General features: G+C 40.6%; 1 protein-coding gene across 3 annotated transcripts in view; it reads left to right on the top strand.

Annotated features, from left to right (window-relative positions):
* LOC141542405 (nonsense-mediated mRNA decay factor SMG5-like) overlaps positions 1-25,592 on the top strand; it is a 74,349-nt gene that overhangs the window by 40,880 nt on the left and 7,877 nt on the right. Inside the window, exons 1-4 of one of the 3 annotated variants that reach the window (XR_012482140.1) lie at positions 1,586-2,657; positions 3,461-3,519; positions 3,813-3,997; positions 4,890-6,671. The gene's annotated coding sequence lies outside the window, so the exon portion shown is untranslated. Of the gene's footprint in view, positions 2,658-3,460; positions 3,520-3,812; positions 3,998-4,889; positions 6,672-17,018; positions 17,154-25,592 lie in introns of those variants that run through there. The other 2 variants (XR_012482141.1, XR_012482142.1) reach the window with 2 other exon arrangements.

The following is a 25,592-nucleotide window of genomic DNA, read 5'->3' as shown; positions in this document are numbered from 1 at the left end:
TATGTAGGTCTGGTTTTTTCATCAAAAATAGATGGAATTCATTTATTTTGTTAAATGTCCATCTTCTTCCCTGGAAAACGATGCTCATTCTTGCTGGGTACGTTATTCTTGGCTGCATACCAAGTTCCTTAGCCTTTCGGAATATCATGTTCCAGGCCCTTCGTTCTTTTAATGTGGACGCTGCTAGATCCTGGGTTATCCTTATTGTGGATCCTCCATATCTGAATTGCTTTTTTCTAGCAGCTTCCAATATCTTTTCCTTTGTCTGATGGTTCTTGAACTTGGCCACTATATTTCTTGGCGTTTTGATTTTAGGGTCCCTTTCAGTAGGTGATCGATTAATTTTTTCAGTGTCTATTTTACCCTCTGTTTCCAGAATGTCTGGGCAGTTCTCGTTGATAATTTCCTCGAAAATGGTGTCCAAGCTCTTTTTTTCCTCCCATTTTTCAGGGAGTCCGATTATTCTCAAATTGTCTCTCCTGGATCTGTTTTCCAGGTCTGTTGTCTTTCTGGTAAGGTACTTGACATTCTTTTCAATTGTTTCATTTCTCTGGTTTTGCTTGACTCCCTCTTGGTTTCTCCTTGAGTCATTCATTTCTACTTGTTCCAGTCTAATTTTCAATGATGTATTTTCTTCACTCACTTTTTTTATATCTCTTTGTAATTGTCCAATTGAGTTTTTATCTTCTATGGAATTTTTTTCCATTTTATCCATTTTATTTTTTAGAGAGCTGATTTCTTTTTCCAGCTCACTAATCCTGTTTTCCTTGGAGTTGTTTGCCTTTTCCAGCTCATTAATCCTGTTTTCCTTGGAGTTGTTTACCTTTTCCAGCTCACTAATCTTGTTTTCCTTGGAGTTGTTTACCTTTTCCAGCTCACTAATCTTGTTTCTCAATGATTTGATTTCTTTATCCACTCTGTCTTTGAATGCATGGGATGACTTCTCCAGGCTCTCTTGCCAAGCTTCCCTTTCCTTTTCCCTTTTCTCTTCCAGCTCTCTTGTGAGAGTCTTTTTGATTTCCTCTATGAGGTTCTTTTGTATTGAGGAGCAGCTTATATCCCTCCCAGGGGATACATCTGGGGACAGTCTGTTCCTAGTCTCCTCAGCATTTGAAGGCTGCTCCCTCTCCACACAGAAGCTGTCAATGGTTAGAGCCCTTTTGAATTTTTTGTTCATTTTGTCAGAGTAGGAATCAAAGAAAACAAACTGACAAGAGAAACAATTGGTCTGTTTTGCAGGGGATGGGGCTGGATGGTATTAATGGGCTTCCTCTACAGACTGGGGGTAGGGCAGCAGAGAGCCACTAACAGAACAGCAATGACTGTACTGAGTCTGTGCTCTGAGGCTCCGAGAACGCACCGAGTCAGTCCAGGTGGGGGTTGGGGGTGGCCCGGCTCTGGCTTTCTGGGGTTTTAATCTTCACCTCCGGTGTTTACACCCTCTCCGTTGCTCCTGGCTTGTTGCCAAGACGGAGCATCCACACTGGGGCAAAAGCCCTTTCACAGAAACGGCAGAGATCACACCCCTCCCCCCCTGGTCTGAGCTGTGTGAGCTGCCTGTCTTGCTCTGGCTGCCTGCCCTCAGTCTGTGCCCAGTCTGAATGATCCTCTCCAGAGCAAACACAGACCTTTTCTGGCGACTTTCAAGGATGTCTTCTCTTGGTGATTATTTGTGGATTTCTTTCTGGGTCAAGCATTAAGTCAGAGGCTTGTCATGAAGTAAGTTCTGAGAGAAAATGAGGAGCTCAAGCAGCTGTCTGCCTCCACGCAGCCATCTTGGCCGGAAGTCGACATCATTATTTCTAAGGGATTCCAAGCTTCAATGACAAATTGTACATTGGGGCTTCCAGGGGAGGTCATCATGTGACTTGAAGCTGCACAAGTGTATGGGGACCTTAAGAATCTGGAGGGGGATGAAGCAGTATACCAGCTCTGCACCCCCTCATACTTAGGATAAGTAGGGGGCACTAAGGTCAGACCCCCAGTGATTATAAGGTGATGACATATGTTAGCAATATTCCATCTCTTTATGAAACTACAGAACATGCACACAATGATAAAACTGATGACCACAGCAGCCAGATAAGAGGTCACTATGGATACAGGGCCACGGCCTGGTACCAGGAGCCTCATTCTGGACAACAATAGCAGTCAGTACCACAACATGCACTAGAGAGGAAGCTGTTACATTGTCATTACAGCATAATGACAATGATAGAGTCAAGCTGGGACTTGTAGTACTAACTGTTACTATACCCGCAGGCCGTAGTTTGAGGACCCCTGCCTTATACACTTCTCTCCTCTCTTGACCCCTGGCCATGTGTGGTATACCATTTTGGATCTGAAAGATGCTCTCTTTTCTATTCCACTGGTTCCTGTAAGTCAGCATCTCTTTGCTTTCATCTGGACTGACCCCCATACAGAGATTGTATCACAATTTGCCTGGACTTGGTTACCACAGGGGTTCAAGAACTCCCTCACTGTCTTTGGAGCAGTGTTGGCATTCTGACCTAGTCCCATTCTGCACGGCATTCACCTCAGTTACCCTCCTCCAATATGTTGATGATCTTCTCCTGGCAGCTCTAACTTGGGATTTGTGTCGTGATGCCGCCTCCACCTCCTCCAGCTCCTGGGTCAAATTGGGTACCGAGTTTCTGGTAAGAAAGCTCAGCTGTGCTTACAAACTGTTGTTTATTTGGGTTTCACTGTTTCAAAGGGGGAATGACTACTATCACAAGGCAGAGTGGCTGCCATCCTCGGCATGCCTCCCCCTAAGACTCGGCGTGAACTTCGGGAATTCCTGGGCATGGCAGGGTAGTGCCACCTTTGGATTCTTGGGTTTGCAGAAATAGCCAAACCACTATATGCTGCTCTAGCCCACTTGGTGGCTGATTTTTTCTGGGAACAAGCTCAGCAAGATGCTTTTGCTGCCCTGTGCTGAACTCCTTCCTTCTCCTGCCTTTCGCCCTTTCAGACCTATCCAAGCCGTACCATCTTCTTGTGGCAGAATCTTTGGGCATTTCCAAGGGGGTTTTGACCCAATCCCTGGGGCCCTGGACTCAGCCTGTGTCTTACTTGTCTAAGCAGCATAATCCTGTGGCCCCCTTGCCTCCGCTCTAGTTTTGCTGTTGCCATCCTTGTCAAGGAGGCTTTTAAGCTGACTTTTGGTCAGGCCTTGATGATTTCTGCCTCAAATAACCTCAAGCAATTGCTCCATTCCCACCGCCAGATGGATATCTAATTCTTGTATTGCTCACTACCAGCGGCTTCTCTCAAAGCCTCTAAGATCAGTTTCACTTCCCTGGTCTCCTTGAACCTGGCTCTTCTCCTACCTGACAATACTCCTTCAGGACCTCTCCTTGGGCTTCCATGTGCCTCGATGTGCTTGACTCACTCCACAATTCATGGCCAGGACTGTCAGATACCCTGATTGTCAGTCCTGACCTGGTTTTATTCACAGATGGGAGCAGTCTGGTTGTGAATGGAGTCCAGAAAGCAGATGCGGCCGTTGTTCACAAGGTAAAGTCCTCTGGGATACCACCTTACCTCCCAGCATATCTGCACAACAGGCCGAGCTCATTTTGCTCACTGAGGCTTTCTGCTTGTCTGAAGGGCACCATGTTAACATATACACGGACAGCAGGTATGCTTTTGCAACTGTTCACATAAACAGCAATGTCTATCAATAAAGGGGTTTGTTGACCTCAGCGGGAAAAGAAGTGAGTAATAAATATCAGATCCAAGCCCTGCTTGATGTGGTATGGCTCCCAAAAGAAGTTGCAGTAATACATACATATTCTGATCCACACCAGACAGCAGGACCCAGTTGCAAAAGGGAACCAAGCTGCGAATGCAGCAGCTCAGGTGGCTGTGATCAGAGATGTCATCACTACTGGCTCCATAACCACAGTCCAAAGCCCCAAGGGAATTCTACCCCTGCAACAATGTGGATGGAATAATTGGATTAGATGGGTGGAAAAGAACTCCCCAAGGCCAGGTAATACTTCCAAGGACAGTGCTCTGACCCTTCATAATGAGCATGCATGGCATTGCACACCTGGGGGGCACTCGGCTCTATGAACTCTTACTCCACCACTTTTATGGTACTGGGATGAAGCAAGTGGCAGAATCAGTGGCAAAAAGATGCCTGGAGTGTGTCAAAGTTAACCCAACCCTACACCAGCCAGTCCCTGCAAACAGGTTTAGGGGTACCCTTCCCAGAGAACATTGGGAAGTGGATTTCACTAAAATGGAGACAGGGGTCTGGGGATACCAATACCTCTTGGTATTCATAGATACCTTCACTGGATGGCCAGAGGAAGGAAACCACAACAGTGGTAGATAAGAAGCTTTTCTTTGAAATAGCTCCTAGATTTGGGCTATCTAACTCCATTGGATCAGACAATGGAAAGCTTTTGCCTCTCAGATAATCCATGCTTTATTCAGACTATTGGGAATTAGGTGGAAGCTCCACTGTGCTTTCAGACCCCAGTGTTCAGGGCAGGTAGAAAGGATGAATAGGACTCTCAAAAAATACATTACTAAATTTAAGCTTGAAACTGGTGAGTCCTGGATGAGTCTCTTTCCCTTTTCCTTGCTCTGGGCCTGGTGTACTTCTAATCCATCTCTCTCTCTCTCTCTCTCTCTCTCTCTCTCTCTCTCTCTCTCTCTCTCTGTCTCTGTCTCTGTCTCTGTCTCTCTCTCTCTCTCTCTCTGTCTCTGTCTCTGTCTCTGTCTCTGTCTCTGTCTCTGTCTCTCTCTCTCTCTCTCTCTCTCTCTCTCTCTCTCTCTCTCTCTCTCTCTCCTTTTGAGATTCTGTTTGGGGCACCTCCTCCTATCATTCCCCATGTAGGGCCCCCCTCAATTTCACTAATAAATCTTGTCTTAAGTCTTTACAGGCCCTATTGGAAGTCCAGGGTGCTCTAAAGAACTTGTACTGTGCTGCAGCCAAACCTGAATGAATCTCCTGCATCTCTGACAAACCTGGACATCAGACCGGGAGATTGGGTCTTCACCAGGAAGTTGCCCTGAGGATGTTCCCTGGAAGCCAGGTGGGGGGGACCTTACCAAGTGATACTCAGTAACCCTTCAGCTGTGAAAGTAGCAGGATGAAAGGCCTGGATTCACCAGTCACACGTCAAGAAAATGGAGGCCCTAGACGTCTGTATATCCACTCCCTCTGGAGTCCTGAAACTGCACCTACCTAAGTAATAATGTTCTTCCTAATTTCTGTCTTGTTACCACTAGCTTTAGGGAATAATCTTTACCTCCCTACTCGATATAACTGGACATTGACTCGAACCATTGATGGGGCAGTAGTAGCCTTCAGTGCCACATACGACCATCCTATCCTATATTTTGATCTAAACTCTGTATTAGGCCCTAAAATTGGAATATGGTAAATGATTGGGGGAGTAAGAATACAATGACTTGATCTAATGATGATAGGAAATGGAACACAGATCCAGCCTGTGGGAGAAGGGTTCCAGCACCTGAGGAGCATGAACAGGCCTTCCAGGATCATGGTTTCAATGTATGCCCCTCAGATGGGCCCTCAAAATGTCAGGGAAAAGATCAATTCCATTGCGGAACCTGGGGTTGTGAGACTATTGCCGGTTGGCTAGGCAGGGAAGGCAAGGACCCAAATATCAATCTGATATGAGTGGGCCCTAAAAATCCAACCTGTAAAGTAGGCTCTTGTAACCCAATGACCTTTCATATCAAAACTTAGACCGCTGACTATTGGCCGACTGGAAAGTCATGGGGCCTCCAGGTCTATTCAAAGGTATGTGATAATGGGGGCTATTTCACCCTATAGAAGACCATCATACTGACTCCCTCCCTTTCTATCGGGCCTAATCCTGTGCTTAATGACCACATCCTTGAAGGAAAACGGGCCTCCCCCTCACCCGTATCCCATAGCCCTAATGAGGTGCCTAGCAATAATGTGTGCAGAAAGACAATCCACAAGCCCTACACCCTGGTAGCCTAGATCCCTCCCCCATGCTGGACACCCTGGATGCTGTCTGCTTTCCTAAATCAGATTAGTCCTAACTTAACCTCCTCTTGTTGGATGCGCCTTAACCCAACACTACCATTCTTTGTAGGGTTAGGGACCATACCAGTTTTCACCATTTGCCTCAGATGAGTCACAACTATGACTATAAAAATGGGGGAGTGAAATGGACAACATGACTATAGTCATAGTCATGACCCCCCATGCTGACCCTCAGTCCTGGGTCAAGGGGCCTTAGGCTTATAGAAAAAATGTTTGCTCAACAAAATTAAGGGAAGTGTTTTGCTCTACAGAGTGCTTGCTCAATCATGTTCAGAGAAGTGTTCTATACAATGCTTGCCTAACAATGTCAGTTAACCCTGACCTATTTCATTAATCTATGTCAACATCTGCCATTGTATATTCTCCTTGCATCCTGTAAGCTCCCCCTATTTCCCTTGTTGAGTTGAGTCAATGCTTGATGTCAAATGTAACTGCAAGGCTGAACAAGAATGCTTATTAGGCTGTCTCTACTTCTGTTCAAGATGGGACTGTACTGAGAGGTCTGTCCTGGCCAGTAATAAACACTTTCAAATTATGAACACCTTGGCTGTTCTGAATTTTGTCACCTGGGCTATTTCAGTGAGAATGTCTTTTTTTGTTCACATAATAAGAGGTATAAAGTTTATGCATATATTACAAGGATTTTTTTATTTATCCTTTTTAAAAAATGTAATTCTAGAGAAACTGAGAGATTAGAGAGTTATAATAATTTAATTTATTGGAGAGTTTAATTAATTGAGCGAAATATCAAATGCTTTTTATGCATCTATTGAGATGATCATATCGTTTTTGTTAATTTGGTTATTAATATGGTCAATTATACTAATTGTTTTCCTAATATCGAACCAGCCCTGCCTTCCTGGTATAAATCCTACTTGATCATGGTATATTATCTTAGGGATGATTTTCTGTAGTCTTTTTGCTAATATCTTATTTAAGATTTTAGCTTCAATATTCATTAGGGAGATTGGTTTATAATTTTCTTTGTTTTCAACTTACCTGGTTCAGGTATCAATAGCATGTCTGTGTTATGAAAGGAATTTGGTAGGACTCAGTCATTCCCCATTTTTTCAAATAATTTACATAGCATTGGGGCTAATTGTTCTTTAAATGTTTGGTAGAACTCACATGTAAATCCATCTGGTCCTGGGGATTTTTTCCTGGGGAGTTGATTAATAGCTTGTTCTATTTCTTTTTCTGAAATGGGACTATTTAAGCAATTTCCTCCTCTGTTAATCTGGGAAGCCTATATTTTTGGAGGTAGTCATCCATTTCACTTAAGTTATCAAATTTATTGGCATAAAGTTGGGCAAAGTAACTCCACCTCTTCAGTGGTAGAAAGTTCTCCCTTTTCATTTTTAAGACTAACAATTTGATTTTCCTCTTTCCTTTTTATGATCAGATTTACCAAAGGTTTATCTATTTTATTATTTTTTCATAAAACCAACTCTTAGTTTTGTTTATTAATTCAATAGTTTTTTTTACTTTAAATATTATTAATTTCTCATTTTAATTTTAGAATTTCAAGTTTAATATTTTATTGGAGGTTTTTAATTTGTTGTTTTTCTAGCTTTTTAAGTTGCAAGCCCAATTCACTGATCTTCTCTTTCTCTATTTTATTCAAGCAATCCTCTAAAGACATAAAATTTCCCCTTATTAATGCTTTGGCTGCATTCCACAAATTTAGGTATGATGTTTCATCACTGACATTATCTTGAATGAAATTATTAATTGTGTGTATAATTTGCTGTTTCACCAAATTATTCTTTAAGATAAGATTATTTAGTTTCCAATTGCTTTTTGGTTTATTTACCCCTAACTTTTTGTTGAATGTAGTTTTTATTGCATTGTGATCTGAAAAAAAAAATGATTTTACTATTTCTGCCTTCCTGCATTTAATTTTGAGGTCTTTATGTTCTAACATATGGTCAATTTTTGAATAGGTTTCATGAACTGCTGAGAAGAAAGTATACTCCTTTCTGTCACCATTCAGTTTTCTCCAAAGATCTATCATACCTAATTTTTTCTAATATTCTATTTACCTCTTTAATTTCTTTCTTATTTGTTTTGTGGTTTGATTTATCTAATTCTGACAGTGTAAGGTTGAGCTCTCCCACTATTATATTCTGTTTATATATGTTTATTTCTTCTTGCAACTCTCTTAACTTCTCCTTTAGGAAGTTAGATGCTATACCACTTGATGCATATATGATTAGTATTAATATTTCTTCATTGTCTATGCTACCTTTAGCAAGATATAGTTTCCTTATCTCTTTTAATTGGGTCAATTTTTGCTTTTGCTTGATCTGAGATAAGGATGGCTACCCCTGCTTTTTTGACTTTACCTGAAGCATAACAAATTCTTCTCCAGCCTTTTACCTTTACTCTGCATATATCGCCCTGCTTTAAATGTGTTTCCTGTAAACAGCATATTGTAGGGTTCTGACTTTTGATCCAGTCTGCTATCTGCTTCCACTTTATGGGAGAGTTCATACTATTCACATTTACAGTTTTCCCTTTTCCTCTCTCACTTTTTAACAAAGTGAGAGAAGTTTCTCTGTAAAACAAATATATCAATTATTTTCTCTTTGAGGCAACTCTGATGAGAGTAAGATTCACACACTATTCCTCCCCCTCTGTAAATTCCCTCAGATATGATAGGTTTCCTGTGCCTCTTTGTGGTATGTAGTTTCCCTCTTTTTATCTCTCCTTTCCCCTTTTCTGACACTATCCCCTTTTCATTTCTACTTCACTTTGTTATGTTATATCAGTAATATCAAATTATACATGTACTCTTTATGTATATCCACAACAGAAATACAGTTCTCAAGAGTTCTTTTTACCTTTTTCTTCTTTTCTTGAGTCTTGTGGTTGGAGATCAAAATTTTTGTTTAGATTGGTTTTTTCTTTTTTTTTTTTTTACTTAATAATTTTTTATTATATATATATTTTATAATATTATCCCTTGTATTCATTTTTCCAAATTATTCCAAATTATCTCCCCTCCCTCTATTCCCTCCCCCCGATGACAGGCAATCCCATACATTTTACATGTGTTACAATATAGTCTAGGTACAATACATGTGTGTGAATATAATTTTCTTGTTGCACAATAAACATTAGATTCCGAAGGTACATTCAACCTGGGCAGACAGATATTAGTGCTAACAATTTACATTCACTTCCCAGTGTTTCTTCTCTGGGTGTAGCTACCTCTGTCCATCATTGATCAACTGGAAGTGAGTTGGTTTTTCTTTGTGTTGAAGATTTCCACTTCCATCAGAATACATCCTCATACAGTATTGTTGTTGAATTGTACAGTGATCTTCTGGTTCTGCTCATTTCACTCAGCATCAGTTGATTTAAGTCTCTCCAGGCCTCTCTGTATTCCTCCTGCTGGTCATTTCTTACAGAGCAATAATATTCCATAACCTTCATATACCATAATTTACCCAACCATTCTCCAACTGATGGACATCCATTCATCTTCCAGTTTCTAGCTACAACAAAAAGAGCTGCCACAAACATTTTGGCACATATATGTCTCTTTCTGCTCTTTAGTATTTCTTTGGGATATAATCCCAGTAGTAGCGCTGCTGGGTCAAAGGGTATGCACAGTTTGATAACTTTTTGAGCATAATTCCAGATTGCTCTCCAGAGTGGCTGGATTCTCTCGCAACTCTACCAGCAATGTATTAGTGTCCCAGTTTCCTCACATCCCCTCCAACATTCATCATTATTTGTTCCTGTCATCTTAGCCAATCTGACAGGTGTGTAGTGGTATCTCAGAGTTGTCTTAATTTGCATTTCTCTGATCAGTAGTGATTTGGAACACTCTTTCATGTGAGTGGATATAGTTTCAATTTCTTCCTCTGAGAATTGTCTGTTCATATCCTTTGACCATTTATCAATTGGAGAATGGTTCGGTTTCTTATAAATTAGGGTCAGTTCTCTATATATTTTGGAAATGAGACCTTTGTCAGAACCTTTGTTTTTAAAAATATTTTCCCAATTTGTTACTTCCCTTCTAATCTTGTTTGCATTAGTATTATTTGTACAGAAACTTTTTAGTTTGATGTAATCAAAATCTTCTATTTTGTGATCAATAATGATCTCTAGTTCTCCTCTGGTCATAAATTCCTTCCTCCTCCACAAGTCTGAGAGGTAGATTATCCTCTGTTCCTCTAATCTATTTATTATCTCCCTCTTTATGCCTAAATCATGGACCCATTTTGATCTTATCTTGGTATATGGTGTTAAGTGTGGATCCATATCTAATTTCTGCTGTACTAATTTTCAGTTTTCCCAACAGTTTTTTCCGAATAATGAATTTTTATCCCTAATGTTGGTATCTTTGGGTTTGTCAAAGATTAGGTTGCTATATATGTACCCTTTTTTGTCCTTTGTATCTAATCTGTTACACTGATCTACTGGTCTATTTCTTAGCCAATACCAAATGGTTTTGGTGACTGCTGCTATATAATATAGCTTTAGATCAGGTACACTTAGACCACCTTCCTCTGAGTTTTTTTTCATTAGTTCCCTTGCAATTCTCGACCTTTTATTCTTCCATATGAATTTTGTTGTTATTTTTTCTAGGTCATTGAAATAGTTTCTTGGGAGTCTGATTGGTATAGCACTAAATAAATAGATTAGTTTGGGGAGTATTGTCATCTTTATTATATTCGCTCGGCCTATCCAAGAGCACTGAATGTCTTTCCAATTATTTAAATCTGATTTTATTTTTGTGGCAAGTGTTTTGTAGTTTTTCTCATATAATTCCTGACTTTTCTTTGGTAGATGGATTCCCAAATACTTTATACTCTCAACATTTGTTTGGAATGGAATTTCTCTTTGTATCTCTTGCTGTTGCATTTTGTTGGTGATATATAAAAATGCCGAGGATTTATGTGGATTTATTTTGTATCCTGCCACTTTGCTGAAATTTTGAATTATTTCTAGTAGCTTTTTAGCAGAGTCTTTGGGGTTCTCTAAGTATACCATCATGTCATCTGCAAAAAGTGATAGTTTAATTTCCTCATTTCCTACTCTAATTCCTTGAATCTCTTTCTCGGCTCTTATTGCCGAGGCTAGCGTTTCTAAAGTACTATATTGAATAGTAATGGTGATAGTGGGCAACCTTGTTTCACTCCTGATCTTACTGGGAAAGGTTGCAGTTTATTTCTATTGCATATTATGCTTACTGAAGGTCTTAAATATATGCTCCTGATTATTCTAAGGAATAGTCCATTTATTCCTATACTCTCGAGAGTTTTTAGTAGGAATGGATGTTGGATTTTGTCAAATGCTTTTTCTGCATCTATTGAGATGATCATATGGTTCTTATTAATTTGATTATTAATATGGTCAATTATATTAATAGTTTTCCTAATATTAAACCAGCCCTGCATTCCTGGAATAAATCCTACTTGATCATAGTGTATTGTACTGGAGATGATTTTCTGAAGTCTTTTTGCTAATATCTTATTTAAGATTTTAGCATCAATATTCATTAAGGAGATTGGTCTATAATTTTCTTTCTCAGTTTTCAATCTACCTGGTTTAGGTATCAGTACCATGTCTGTGTCATAAAAGGAGTTTGGTAGGACTCCTTCATCCCCTATTTTTTCAAATAATTTATATAACATTGGGGCTAATTGTTCTTTAAATGTTTGGTAGAATTCACATGTGAATCCATCTGGCCATGGGGATTTTTTCCTGGGGAGTTGATTAATAGCTTGTTCTATTTCTTTTTCTGAAATGGGACTATTTAAGCAATTTATCTCCTCCTCTCTTAATCTAGGGAGCCTATATTTTTGGAGGAAGTCATCCATTTCACTTAAGTTATCAAATTGATTGGCATAAAGTTGGGCAAAGTAACTCATTATTTCTCTAATTTCCTCTTCATTGGTGGAAAGATCCCCCTTTTCATTTGTAAGACTAACAATTTGATTTTCCTCTTTCTTTTTTCTGATCAGATTTACCAAAGGTTTATCTATTTTATTGACTTTTTCATAAAACCAACTCTTGGTTTTATTTATTAATTCAATAGTTTCCTTCCTTATCTCTTTTAACTACATCTACTTCTGCTTTTGCTTGATCTGAGATAAGGATGGCTACCCCTGCTTTTTTGGCTTTACCTGAAGCATAATAGGCTCTGTTCCATCCTTTTACCTTTACTCTGTATGTATCTCCCTGCTTTAAGTGTGTTTACTGTAGACAACATATTGTAGGGTTCTGCTTTTTGATCCAATCTGCTATCTGTCTCCGTTTGATGGGATTGTTCATCCCATTTTCATTTACAGTTAAAATAACTAATTCTGTATTTCCTGCCATCGTATTATCTCCAGATTATGCTTTTTTCCCTTGACCCCCCTGATCCCCCTACCCGATATTTAATTTACAGACCCCCCTTGTGCCGCACAACCCTCCCTCTTTTTTTGTTTTTTTTAGGATCCCTCCCCCCTTCCTCCAAGTCCCTTCACTTATTCTCCTTTTCCTTTTCCCTTTTCCTCTCCCCCCTTTTAATGAGGTGAGAGAAAATTCTCTGAAAAACAAATATGTTAATTATTTACTCTTTGAGCCTCTCCTGATGAGAGTAAGATTCACACAATGATTCTCCCCCTCACTAAGTTCCCTCAGATATGGTGTATTTTCTATGCCTCTTCCTGGGATGTAGTTTCCCTCTTTTTATCATTCCTTCCCCTTTTTCTGAATCGACCTCCTTCCCTTTACTACACCCCCCCTTTTTTTCTTTTATATCAGTAAAATCAAATTATCCTTGAGTACTTTTTATATACCCACAACAGAGTTACAGTTCTCAAGGGTTCCGTGTACCTTTTTCTGTTTCTCTTCAGTCTTGTGGATGTAGATCAAATTTTTTGTTTAAGTCTGGTTTTTTTCTTAGAAACATATAGAATTCCTCTGTTTCATTGAATGACCATCTTCTTCCATGGAAAAAGATGCTAAACTTAGCTGGGTAGTTCATTCTTGTTTGCAGTCCTTGATCTTTTGCCTTACGGAATATCAGGTTCCAGGCCCTTGTATCTTTTAATGTGGAGGCAGCCAGATCTTGGGTGATCCTTATTGTGGCACCTTGGTATTTAAATTGTTTTTTTCTAGCTGCTTGCAGGATTTTCTCCTTTGTGTGGTAATTCTGCAGCTTAGCCACAATATTCCATGGTGTTCTTTTTTTAGGCTCTATTTCAGAAGGAGTTCGATGAATTCTTTCCACATCTACTTTCCCTTCTGTTTCTATTATCTCTGGACAGTTCTCTTTGATAATTTCCTGTAAAATAGTATCTGGGCTCTTTTTTTGGTCATAGTTTTCTGGAAGTCCAATGATCCACAGATTATCTCTCCTAGATCTATTTTCCAGGTCTATAGATTTTCCCAGTAAGTATTTGACGTTGTTCTCCAGCTTCTCATTTTTTTTTTTTTTTGTTTGACTGATTCTTGGGTTCTCTGTGAGTCATTCATTTCTATTTGTTCCATCCTGACTTTTAAGGAGTTATTTTCTTCTTTCACAGTTTTTAGTCCTTTTTATAAATGCCCAATTTTGTTTTAAAATGAATTATTTTGCTCTATTGAATTTTTTTCCATTTCCCTAATTTTTTTTTTGAGAATTATTTTCTTTTTCCAATTCAGAAATTCTATTTTCTTGAGACTTTTTTATCTTTTCCAATTCAGAAATCCTACTTTCCTGTGTTTTTTTAACCTTTTCTAATTCATAAATTTTGTTTCCCTGCATCTCCTGTGAATTCTTTATTTTTTCCAACTCCAATTTCAGGACGTTGTTATTCTCTATCATTGCTTCCCTTTCCTTTCCCCATTTTTCTTCAAACTCCCTTAATTTTTTAATAGTGTCTTCTAGGAGAGAGTTATGTGATGGGGGGCAGGAATCGTTCCCCTTTAGGTTGTTATCTGCTGTCTCTCTGCTGTTAACTTCCTCGGGGTTGGATACCTGCTCTTTCTCTGTATAGAAGGAATCTATAGTTTTTCTGGCTTTTTTGTTCATATTTTAAAAATCTTTTGGGGTCTGTTCCTGGGGTAGGAAATTATTTATTTACTTCTTTACCAGCTTCCTCCCAGACCGGATGGATGCAGCCGTTCTATTGCCTGAGCTAAGAGAGAGCTCTGGGAGAGAGTTCCCCACCCCCTCCCTGGAAGTGCCTCAGAGGTGATTAGCACTGCTGTGCCCTGAGGGCGCTGTGTTTTAGCGGCTTCCCTGAGGTTGAGACTGAACAGTAAAGGCAGCACAAAGCCCAGCCTATGCTTCCTGGTGGGGAGTGGATGTCTGCAGCAGGTGATGTGAAAAGCCCCTGTGCTCAAACTGGAAGTGTCTGCCGGAAACCGCGGTCCCTAGTTCAAAGGTCCTGCTTCTCTGGGACTTCCTGGAGCTGAGTTCCACTCCCTCCAGCTAAACTAGGCAGTGTGTGTTGCCTTGGGCCGTATCTGCCCACTTGTCAATCTCTTTAACTATTCTCAGGTGGTAGCTAGAGGCCACGCCCCCTGGTGCCGAGATCTGCTGTCTGCTGAGTCACCTCCAGGATCCGGGGAAAATCTAATCTGAGTTTTTAAAGTATTTTGGCTTTCTCTTCTGAACTGCTAAATAATTAGCAAAGAAGAGCTAACAGCCTGTGCCAGATTCCTTTATCTCAGTGGCTTCTCTGATCCCAGAGCCCTTCCCAGCGCAATGGGCAGAGTATGCTAGCACCCAGCTGTCTGTGCTGGTCTCTCTTCTTCTTCCCCTGGGGACTGACCTTTTCTGTTGAAACTCCAGATTCTCTTCAGCTGGTAAGTCGTGCTTCCAGTCCTTGTGGTAGCTATCAGTCCTGGGCTTATTTTGAGACTTAATTTATCTAATTGGTTGTGAGGGAGTGAGGACGTTCACAGAGTCGTTTGTTTCTTCTCCGCCATCTTGGCTCCGCCCCCTAGATTGGTTTTTTTCATTAGAAACAAATGGAATTCATTTGTTTCATTAAATGACCATCTTCTTCCATGGAAGAAAATGCTCAGCTTACCTAGGTAATTTATTCTTGGCTGCATTCCAAGTCCTTTTGACTTTTGAAATATCAAATTCCAGGCCCTTCAATCCTTTAATGTGGAAGCAGCCAGATTTTGAGTGATCCTTATTGTGGCATCTCAGTATTTGATTTTTTTTTCCTGGCTGTTTGTAATATTTTTTCTTTAGTTTGATAGTTCTGAAATTTACCCACAATATTCCTTGGAATTTTGATTTTAGGGTCTTTTTCATAAAGTGTTCAATGAATTATTTCATTGCATATTTTAACTTCTGATTCTTTTACATCTGGGCAGTTCTCTGATGATTTCTTGTAAAATAGTATCTAGGTTCTTTTTTTCATCATAATTTTTGGGAAGTCCAATGATCCTCAGATAATCTCTCCTAGATCTATTTTTAGGTCTCTTGTTTTTCCAAGTAGATAGTTAACATTTTTTCCTAGTTTTTTTTTTTTTTTTTTTTTTTTTGGTTTTGCTTGACTGATTCTTAATGTCTCAATAAATCATTCATTTCTATTTATTAAGTTATGATTTTTAATGAGTTATTTTCTTCCTTAGATTTTTTTAAACTTCTTTTTGTATATGTCTAATTGAGTTTTTAAATAAGTTTTTTTTCTCTATGGAATTTTTTCCCATTTCACTAATTTTTTTCTTTACTGAGTTATTTTCTTTTTCCAATTCACAAGTGTTACTTTCTTGGGAGTTCTTTATCTTTTCCAATTCACAATTACTTCTTTCCTATGATTTCTTTACCTTTTCCAATTCATAAATTCTGTTTCACTGCACTTCTTGAGAATTCTTTACCTTTTCTAATTCATCTTTCAGGAATTTGTTACTCTCTTGAGCATAGCTTCTCTTTCCTTTCCCCATTCTTCTTATAACTGCCTTCTGAGATTTTTAATAATCTCTTCTAGGAGAGCCTTGTGTGATGGGGACCAGGTTACGTCCCCCTTTAGGGTATTGTCTGGAGATTGTTTGCTATTAGTCTCCTAGGGGTTGAAAACCTGTTATCTTTCTGTACAGATGCTATTGATTGTCCTTTTGATGTTTTTACTCACTTTTTAAAAGCTTTCAGGGTCTGCCTTCAGGGCAAGAAGGTTACCAGCTTCTTCTGCAGAGCTGGGATAAGTACATGTACAGTAGCTATTCTCTCAATGGGATGCAAAGAGTGGCTGAGCTTCAGGAGTGCTCTGGAAAAAGCTTCACCCTGGAAGTGACTCTGAATCAGGCCTGAGTATCATGGGCCGAGCTGCAGAAGTGCCCTGTGAGGAGCACCGTTGTGTGGATTAGCAACTGCCTTGGGGGTAGAGGCTGAGCAGTGAAAATATCACTGTCCTCTCCAAAAGCTAACTTTGAGTATTAACAGTTGCCCTAACCCTCACAGCACCAGAAGTGTGTTTGCCTGGGGAGCATAGTGGACCTGGGAAAATTCCACTGCCCCAGCCCAAGTCTCCCACTGTGCCAATTAGAGGCTGCCATGGTCTATGCCCCATGCTGTGCAGATTTGTAAGTGCCCTCCTCTAAAGCCCCTAGCTGCAGAATGCCACTGCAGAGCTCTGTTATGGCCTGCACTGAGTCACTTCTGGTCCTGGGTGGGCAAAGCCAGATCTTGTTAGGCTCTGGCATCCTTTAGAGTACTCTCTACCCTAGGCTCTAATTTCTCTGCTGTTTCACTACTCTGCAACCAAAGCAAAGCAGTCAGCCTATGGTGCAGAGCTCTCTGTAACCTTCCAACCACAGAGGGCCCCCCAGCTCCCAGTTCACTCCAAATGTTAGCCTCTCATCTGCACTGGTCTGTTCCAGCCACTCAGGACACACCCTTTCTGGTGATCTTCCAGATTACCTTTGTCTTTAGTTACTGTGCTGCTCTACTGCTCTGCAACCAAAGCAGAGCAGTCAGCCTATGATAGAGTCCTCTCTGTAAATTTTCTAGCCACAGAGGCCACTCCCACCCAGTCTGCTCAATATGCTAGAATCTGGTTCTATCCCAGCTTGTGCTGGTCTGCTTGTGCTGGTCTGCTTTTGCTGTTCAGGAGAAACCTTTTCTGGAGATCTTCCAGATTATCTTCAGCTGGTGAGTTGTTGTACTTGGAATCTTTGTGAATTTCACCAGTCAGCACTATTTTTGAGGCTGAATTTAATAATTGGTAATGAGAGTATGACAGAGACTCAGAAAGTCACTTGTGCCCTCTCTGCCATCTTGCCTTTTGATTTTTTTTACCCATTTTTTAAAAAGTCTTTAGGTCAGGGGTTCTCAAACTATGGCCCACAGGCCAGATGCGGCCTGCTGAGGACATTTATGTGGCCCACCTATGGCAAAATCAGACCCTAAGTGATGTTTGACCTAAACTCATGTTAGCAACGCACACTTCCAGCACTGGGCTGAGGTGGCAGAGACAGAGTGTGAGGCACTCCAACAGTCTGAGGGACAGTGAATTGGCCCCCCTATTTAAAAAGTTTGAGGACTGCTTTAGGGTCTGCCTTTAGGGCAAGGAGGTTACTGGCTCTCTCTGCAGAGCAGGGATGGATATATGGGCAGTAGTTGTCCTGCAAATGGGGTGCACAGAGTGGCCAAGGTGCAGGAGTGCTCTGGGAATTGTTTTGCACTGGAACTGACTCAGGTCTGGGTATCGCCCTGCCTGGCACCAGAAGTGTCTCTGCCCAGGTGAACACAGTCTGCTGTTCTGTTGCCTCATTTCGAGCCCCCCACTGTACAGATTAGAGGCTGCCCCTGGTTGTGCCCTCCTGCCATGCAGATTCGTGACTGCCCTGGTGCTGTAGAATGTGGCTGCACAGCTGTGTTGGTTCTCTCACTTCCAGTTTTGTATAGGTATATCCAGATCCTGTTAGGTTATGGTGTTTTTTAGAGTACCCTCTACTTTGGCTTTAATTATTCTGCTGGTCTACTGCTTTGCAACCAAAGCAGAGCAGTTAGCCTATGATAGAGTGTCCCAACCGGAGGGACAATTGTGGATCCTAGAAGAAAGAAGAAAGGACAGGGGACAGGAGACGTGAAAAATGGAGACAAGATAGGCTTTCTGATCAAGTCTTGTTTATTGCAGATAAGAGTACAAGTATTTATAGAGGGCAGTAAGGAAGTAGGTAATTAACACAGGCCCACATGGGGTGGGGTTTGGAGCAAAGATGTTAGACCACAGGATGTTCTTGTGATGTGAGTTGTTCTAGAGGGTGATTTGTATGGCACCCAAAAGGCTGTGAGAATGTGACCTTTGCCCTTAGCTCAGTGCTGGCTTCCCACAGGTCCCCCTTTTATCTTTTATAAATGTGGAAAAGGTTTTCAAAAAACATTGCATCCAACGACCTGTGCCTGGCTTAGGTTGTTCCCTTGGAGAGAAGCCTTACCCATCATGGGAAGGATGTACAAGTATATTCCTTCCTGTCTTAGGTTGACTAATCCTTGGGGAATCTTATTCATCATTGGCTAACCAGGTTTTGATGGCTTCAAAATGCTTCCAATGTCCACATAAGAATCAGGGGGGTCACCACTGGTTTCAAAGTGGTGATAATGGACCTGAATGGGTTTTGCCAAAACATTGTCTATCTGGGTTTTTACAAAGGTCATAAGCCTCCAAAAAGCCCAGGGTCCGAAGGATAAAAGCAAAATGAAGGCAAATAGGGGTCCAATAAGAGGGAGGAGATATGGAAGTATCACCTGCAACCCACTCCAAAGAGGGTTGTCAAAGAGTTCTTTGCACTGCTTAACCAGGTCTTCCTGGAGCTTCCTAATCTTATCCCACACAATTCCAGACATATTGGCATAAAAACAGCAGCGCTCCTGGAGGGCTAAACATATTCCCCCTTGTTCTGCATTAAGGAGGTCTAAGCCACGTCTACTTTGCAAGACTACTTCGGCCAGACTATCAATTTGGTCTTGAAGATCATTGATAGTGCTGGAAAGGTCTTGGACATCATCAATAAGTTGGTTGGAGAATTTGGCATAGGAGTGGACAGTAACCCCTAGCCCTGCTGAGTCTACTGCTCCTGTTATGCCAAGACCAACAAGTAAAGGTACCAAGAAGACAGCCCTCTTTTTCAGCCTCCTATGTAGTCAAAGCTTGGGAGAAGGACTGGTTCATCTCCTGGAATGATATCAATGTCAAGGAGGACAGTGGTTTGGACACAAGTGCCAGTCCAATTTACCGGAAGGGCTATAAAAGTTAAGTTGCTGTGGCGCACAGACACCTGATCAGGGGCAGGGCAAAGAGGAGAGGGGGTAGCAGTGGATGGATTAGGGTAGGGAGAAGGGGCAGGAGTAGGAGTGAGGAAAGAGCAATTGGCGAAAGTGACGAATCCTACATCAACATCATAGGTATTGTTTTGAGGGGTTTGCTCTATGCACAGTGGCTGGGTAAATCCTACAGGCTGAACATGGAAAGGAAGTGCAATGGTACAGTTGTTCATAGGTAAGGATTTGATTGTGTCGTTAACAAGAATAGCGAGGGGCATAGGAGTGCCAAGAGTCATGCATAGCCAGCAATCTTTTGCCATAGTGGGATTAGTTGAATTTAATGCTTTAAATGTATCCTCTAAGATGGAGGAAGTCTGGGTGTCATGGTCTATATTCTGTGGTTTAGGCAATGCTAGAGGGTGATAGCGTAAAGGGGGGTACATTTGCCTGATAAACTCTTCAATCTGGTGTTGCACTACCTCCTCCCTTACCATGTCTGTTGGTGGTGCTCCTTCAGAAATGTATATGGGAGCTGTGATTGGCCAACAGATATCTTTTCCTATGGTACCCAGAGAAGAGGCCTGTTGATAGGGTCTGTGACCCATAGGGTGAGAGAAATCCCAGTCCCCTTCTCTAGAGCCACTGAATGACCTCTGGAGTATGGCTGTAAGGTAAGTATTACCATCTGTGTGGGTACATTGTTGAACATGATTGTAGCAGGAGGAGTGCATCGCCTGGGCAAAGGAACAGCCTTTACGGCAAGGTCCCCATCGGTTGTTAGAAGGAGGGACTATGGTGGGCTTTTTAACACACTGATAGCTGGTATATGTAATGACTCCCCCTCACTAGACAAATAAGACTTAAAGGTTCCACAGCCAGTGACAGAGAAGAATTTTGGGGTGACAGTAGTATATCCCCCCCTGCTTTTGTAAGGAGCCCCATATGATTATTTAAGTAACACGGCTCTCTTGACTGGTGGTCTGAATCCTCTCTTGACCAGTGAATTGAAGAAGGGAATTCCAAGCAGGATCAGGAAGAAGGATGTCCCCATGATCTCTGAAAGAGAGTGTGGAGTTATCATCTGAGTTGTCATCAATCTGTTCAGTCAGGAGTTCTGGTAGCCATTTAGCAGATTTTGATTCCTTAGAGTAAATGCAGACAGACCCTTGACCCCAGATAAGGACAGGGTCAGGACCGTGCCACAAAACCTTGGCATAGTTGTGAGCAGAGTTGGAATGCCAGAGGCAGTTTGCTGCAGTTTTACCCTTTGAGTCAAGTTGTAGAAAATTTAGGATGAACAAGGCATGATTAACAAGGTTTCGAGGGGATCCTTTGATAGGGTATAGAGTACCTTTTTTCATTTTCACAATAAGATTCTTAAGAGTTTGATGGGCCTTTTCCACTATGCCTAAGCCTTGGGGGTTATAAGGAATACCGGTAATATGTTGAATAGAGAGAGAGGCGCAAAAAGCCTTGAAGGCCTGGCCAGTATAATAACCTGATCAATTGCAATGATCCAGTCTAGCTCCTCTGAAGGGCTCAGAATAAGTCCTTGTCAGGATAAGCAAAAGTCCTTGCCCCACGTTGTGGACGCCAATTTGTAATGTGCTGTTGTCTCCAGAAGCTGCCAATCACTCTCTGGAAGGAGATCTGTTGTGTCAACTCAAATCTCTTGGCCAGATTCTTCGTCCTGTAGAACCGTTGTCTCCAGACAGTTGCCGTTAACTCTTGTCCAGAGTAGTGATTTCCCTCTTTTATCCTCCCAGAAAATGGGCATGAGATAATGCAAGGGCTTCTGGGAAAAATTACTTCAATCAATGAATTTGCTCCTCCTAAGCATTCAAAGGGGTTGAACTCCTAGTAAAGACCAGAACTAGAGAATTATCAAGTACCAACTTAGCACTTAGTAAGAACCTAATATCTCATTATCTCATTAGCACTTAGTAAGAACCTAACAGGGGTCAATTATCTATCTTAATGGAGGTGGGAGTTCCCATGACTGAAAGACAGGATAAGACGCAGGGGACCACATGTCTGCAGACCTCACCAGTTTGAAGCGTGGCAAAAAGGAGCCCACTGAAGGTGTCAATAGTCACATGGAGGAATTTAAGCTTCCCAAAATCTGGTACATAAGTGACATCCATTTGCCATATTTCGTTAGGGAGTAATCCCTGGGGGTTAACCCCAAGGTGGGGTGTATGTAGGAAAGTGACACAGGCAGGGCATTGCTTGACTAATTGGCAAGCTTGTTCACAGGTGATTTTAAACAATAGACACAAAGTATGGGCATTAAGGTGATGGAGGGAGTGAGCTCATTGTGCATCTTGTAGAGCAGAAGAGAAAAGGATAAAGCCCAGGTCGGCAACAGCATATTTTCCTGGCTGCTTGCAATATTTTTTCCTTAGTCTGATAGTTTTACAGCTTGGCCACAATATTCCATGGAGTTGTTTTTGTTTGTTTGTTTGTTTGTTTTTTTAGGGTCTTTTTCAGAAGGTGTTTGATGAATTCTTTAATTGCCTATTTTCCCTTCTGTTTCTATTATCTCTAGACAGTCTCTTTGATGATTTCCTGTAAAATAGAACCTAGGCTCTTTTTTTCATCATAATTTTTAGGAAGTCCAATGATCCTCAGATTATCTCTCCTAGATCTATTTTCCAGGTCTATAGATTTTCCCAGTAAATATTTGATGTTATTTTCCAGCTTTCCATTTTTTTTTTTTTTTGATTTTGCTTGATTGATTCTTGGTTTTTCAATGAATTATTCATTTCTCTTTATTCAGTCCTGATTTTTAAGGAGTTATTTTCTTCACTCACATTTTTTAGTTCTTTTTATATATGTCCAATTGAGTTTTTAAATGAATTATTTTGATCTGTGGAATTTTTTTCCATTTCACTATATATATATATATATATATATATATTTTTTTTTTTTTTTTAGTGAGTTATTTTCTTTTTCCAATTCACAAATCCTACTTTCTTGGGAATTCTTTATCTTTTCCAATTCAGCAATCCTACTTTCCTGTGATTTTTTAAACCTTTTACAATTCACAAATTCTTTTTCCCTGCATTTCCTGTGAAATCTGTATCTTTTCTAATTCAAATTTCAGGATGTTGTTACTCTCTTGCTTAGCTTCTCTTTCCTTTGCCCATTTATCTTCTAACTCCCTTTTCAGGTCTTTAATAGTCTCTTCTAGGAGAGAGTTATGTGATGGGGGGCAGGTAACATTCTCCTTTAAATGTTCTGTGGAGACTCTCTGCTGTTAGCCTCCTCAGGGTTGGATACCCGTTCTTTCTCTGTATAGAAGGTGTCAATCATTCTCTTCAATTTCTTACTCATTTAAAAAAACCTGTGGGGTCTGCTTTCTGATTAAGTGGTTCCCAGCTTCCTCTACAGAACAGAGGTATTATGGAAGGCAGCTTGCAAAGGTATAATGGGAGCTCTGGGAGAGAGTTCCCTCCCTTCCCCCCCCCCCACCGGAAGTGATTCAGAGCCGGGCTGCAAGGAGTGCCCAGTGAAGGAGCCCTGCTGTGTGGCCTAGCAACTGCCCTGAGGCTAGAGGCTGAATAGTGAAAGCATTACAACCCAAGCCAGAGCCTTCTGTGGGGCCTTGGATATTAGCAGCTGACTGGCACATAGACCCAGTGAACAGATCAGAAGTGTCTCTGCCCCGGGAAGCACTGCTGCCAGAGTTTCACTGCTCTGGAAGTTTCATTGTCTTAGGGTGAGGCCCCCACTGTGGGATTAGAGGCTGCCCCGGGCTGTGTCCCCCTCACTGCCTTACAGGTTCTTAATTGCCCCAAGGAAAAGTCCCAGACAGCAGAAGGCATGCCATGATCTGTGCTGACTCACTTCCAGTTTGGAGTAGCTATAGGCAGTTTCTGGCGGTTTTTTTTTTTTTTTTTTTTTTTAAGTGGCTTGATTTCTCTGCTGGTCTGTGATTTTGCAAGCAGAGTAGAGCTATCAGCCTATGCCAGAATCCTCTGTCTCGGTAGTTTTTCTAACCCCAGAGGCCTCCCCAGTCCAATTGGCACAGTAAGCTAGCCTTTAATCTATCACTGTCTGTGCTGGTCCTTTTACCCCATCCTTCATTACAGACATTTTCTGACAAAGTTCCAGATGTGTTTCTAATCTTCATGGTTTTTACCAGTCCAACACTATTTTTGAGGCTGAATTAAATAGTTGGTATTGAGGGTAAGGGAGAGCTTAGAAATTCTCCACCATCTTGGCTCTGCCCCTCTATCTTTAATTTCTTTATCATTTTTATGTGAACCTAATTCAAGCCTTGAATTGGTGCGGCTGAGGGCACATTTTAAGAAAGAGGAACTGTCCTGAATGACTTGGTTAACATCATCATCATATTGGTGGGCGGCAAGCAGATCATTTATACAATTCCAGTAACTAAAAGCTGTACCTTTTCAGGTCAGAAGTCATTGACTACAGTAGTCATTCAGACAGTCCCCTACCCTTTTTTACTTTTTTTCATCAATGGTTCCTTCTTGTGGGAACCAAGGGCAAACATCCTGTAAGAACTGAAAAATTTTTACAAGTTCCTTTTTCTTAACCTTTACTCTCCACATCCTTAACAAGTCTTTGAGACCCTAAATAAATCTATCATGAACACTAATGTCCTGACCCATGGTACTGACGCCTCACTTACCTCAGGTTTATATTCCTTGGGACAGGCGGGCCCGCTGCAACCTTACTTTTGTTTTTCTTAGAGACTTCAGTCTTTTCACTGGAGAGGTTCAGTCCAGCAGTAACTGCCCTTTACTTCACAATTCTTTGGGGCCCTCCGTTGGGAGCCAACTGTCTCGACCAGTCAAGTGCTATTTTTGAGGCTAAATTTAATCATTAGTAGTGAGGGTATAAGAAAGGCTCAGATAGTCTTCTCTGCCATCTTGGCTCCATCTTTTATTGTTTTTGAGTGTTTTTTGTTTTATTTTATAATATGACTATTATGGAATTGTTTTGCATATGTAGACATGTATAACCTCTATTGAACTTCTTGTTTTCTCATATGGTGAGTTGGAAAAGGAGAAAGGGAGAGAATTTGGAACTCAAAAGTTTTGAAAATAAATGTTAAAAATGGTTTTTAAATGTAAATAATGCTAAATATTAAATAAGCATAACACAAATAATAATACTAAATATATATATTTTAAATGTAATTGGGAAATGTTTAACAAAAGTAAAAATACAATAATATATAAAAGGAAGAAACTGGAAAAAGACTCTTTAGAAATTGTCACCATATAAATAATAGCATGGGTTTAGAATATTCTCTTTTCCTATCTCTTTATATCCAATTAATAGATATCCTTAAAAGTCTTTCTCAAATCATTGTCCTTTGTCCCTAGGAGAACCAAAATGACATCAGTATATTAGAATCAAGTTACAATTGTATCCAATTGTGACTGATCAAATCAATTTAAGCTCAAAATGTTTGACCACTAGTTGGATACAAATAGTCCATGTGAACACTTGTGGTGAATTCTTCAAATCTGGATATCTCAAATTTCTTTTGGGCTATTTCAATTCTGCTTTGCTCAAAGAACACAACAATTCTGCTGAAAGCATGCTATGCTGGTCGCCACTGTCTCCCATGTTGAACAATCAACTGAAACATTCTTAAGAGAAACTTTGGGTGTGGTTGTATTACTTTTTGTGACTACCATGTGAGCATCTGCCCTGTGTGGGTCAAGCATTGTCAGAGTCTAGCTTCAGTGAGTGACCAAGAGCCGAGGGCTAGGTGGAACATAGGTTGTGCAGTCTTCAAATTTATTGACCTGAGAGTCAGAATTATATAAATTTCCAATGCTTTTAGAGTCAATACACAATCCACACTTTGATATTCCTGTATCCACTTTCAGAATATTCCTGAGACAATTCAAATTCAAAACATTTTCTTCAGTTGGAACTTCAGCGGAGGAGGAGGAGAGGGGAAGGGGAGGGGAGAATTGACTTAAAACAGAGGTAAATTGTCAGTGGCTTTAGTCCACTTCTCTAGAATCATGTCCTTATTTCTAATCAGTGTGACTCCATCAATATTGATTAGTTAAGGTCTTTGGCACATAAATAGCATTCAAGGGCATCATAAAAAGTGCTTTGAATTGTTTACTAACAATATAAAACTGAATCTAATTTGCTTCCCTATTGAGCAAATAATCCTGCATCTTTCTAAGTTTTACTTGTAATTTACTTTAGATGGAATGAAATGAAAATCTTAGCATTGGATGAATTATCCTGCTAGTAAGTCCTGTGGTAAAATGTTTTTCATGTGGTAGCTTCTGAATTTCCCCATTATTTCCATTAAGTCAGTTCATT

Source organism: Sminthopsis crassicaudata, chromosome 1 (assembly GCF_048593235.1).
Source record: "Sminthopsis crassicaudata isolate SCR6 chromosome 1, ASM4859323v1, whole genome shotgun sequence".
NCBI classification, from domain to species: domain Eukaryota; kingdom Metazoa; phylum Chordata; class Mammalia; order Dasyuromorphia; family Dasyuridae; genus Sminthopsis; species Sminthopsis crassicaudata.
This window is presented reverse-complemented; position numbering and strand designations above follow the sequence as displayed.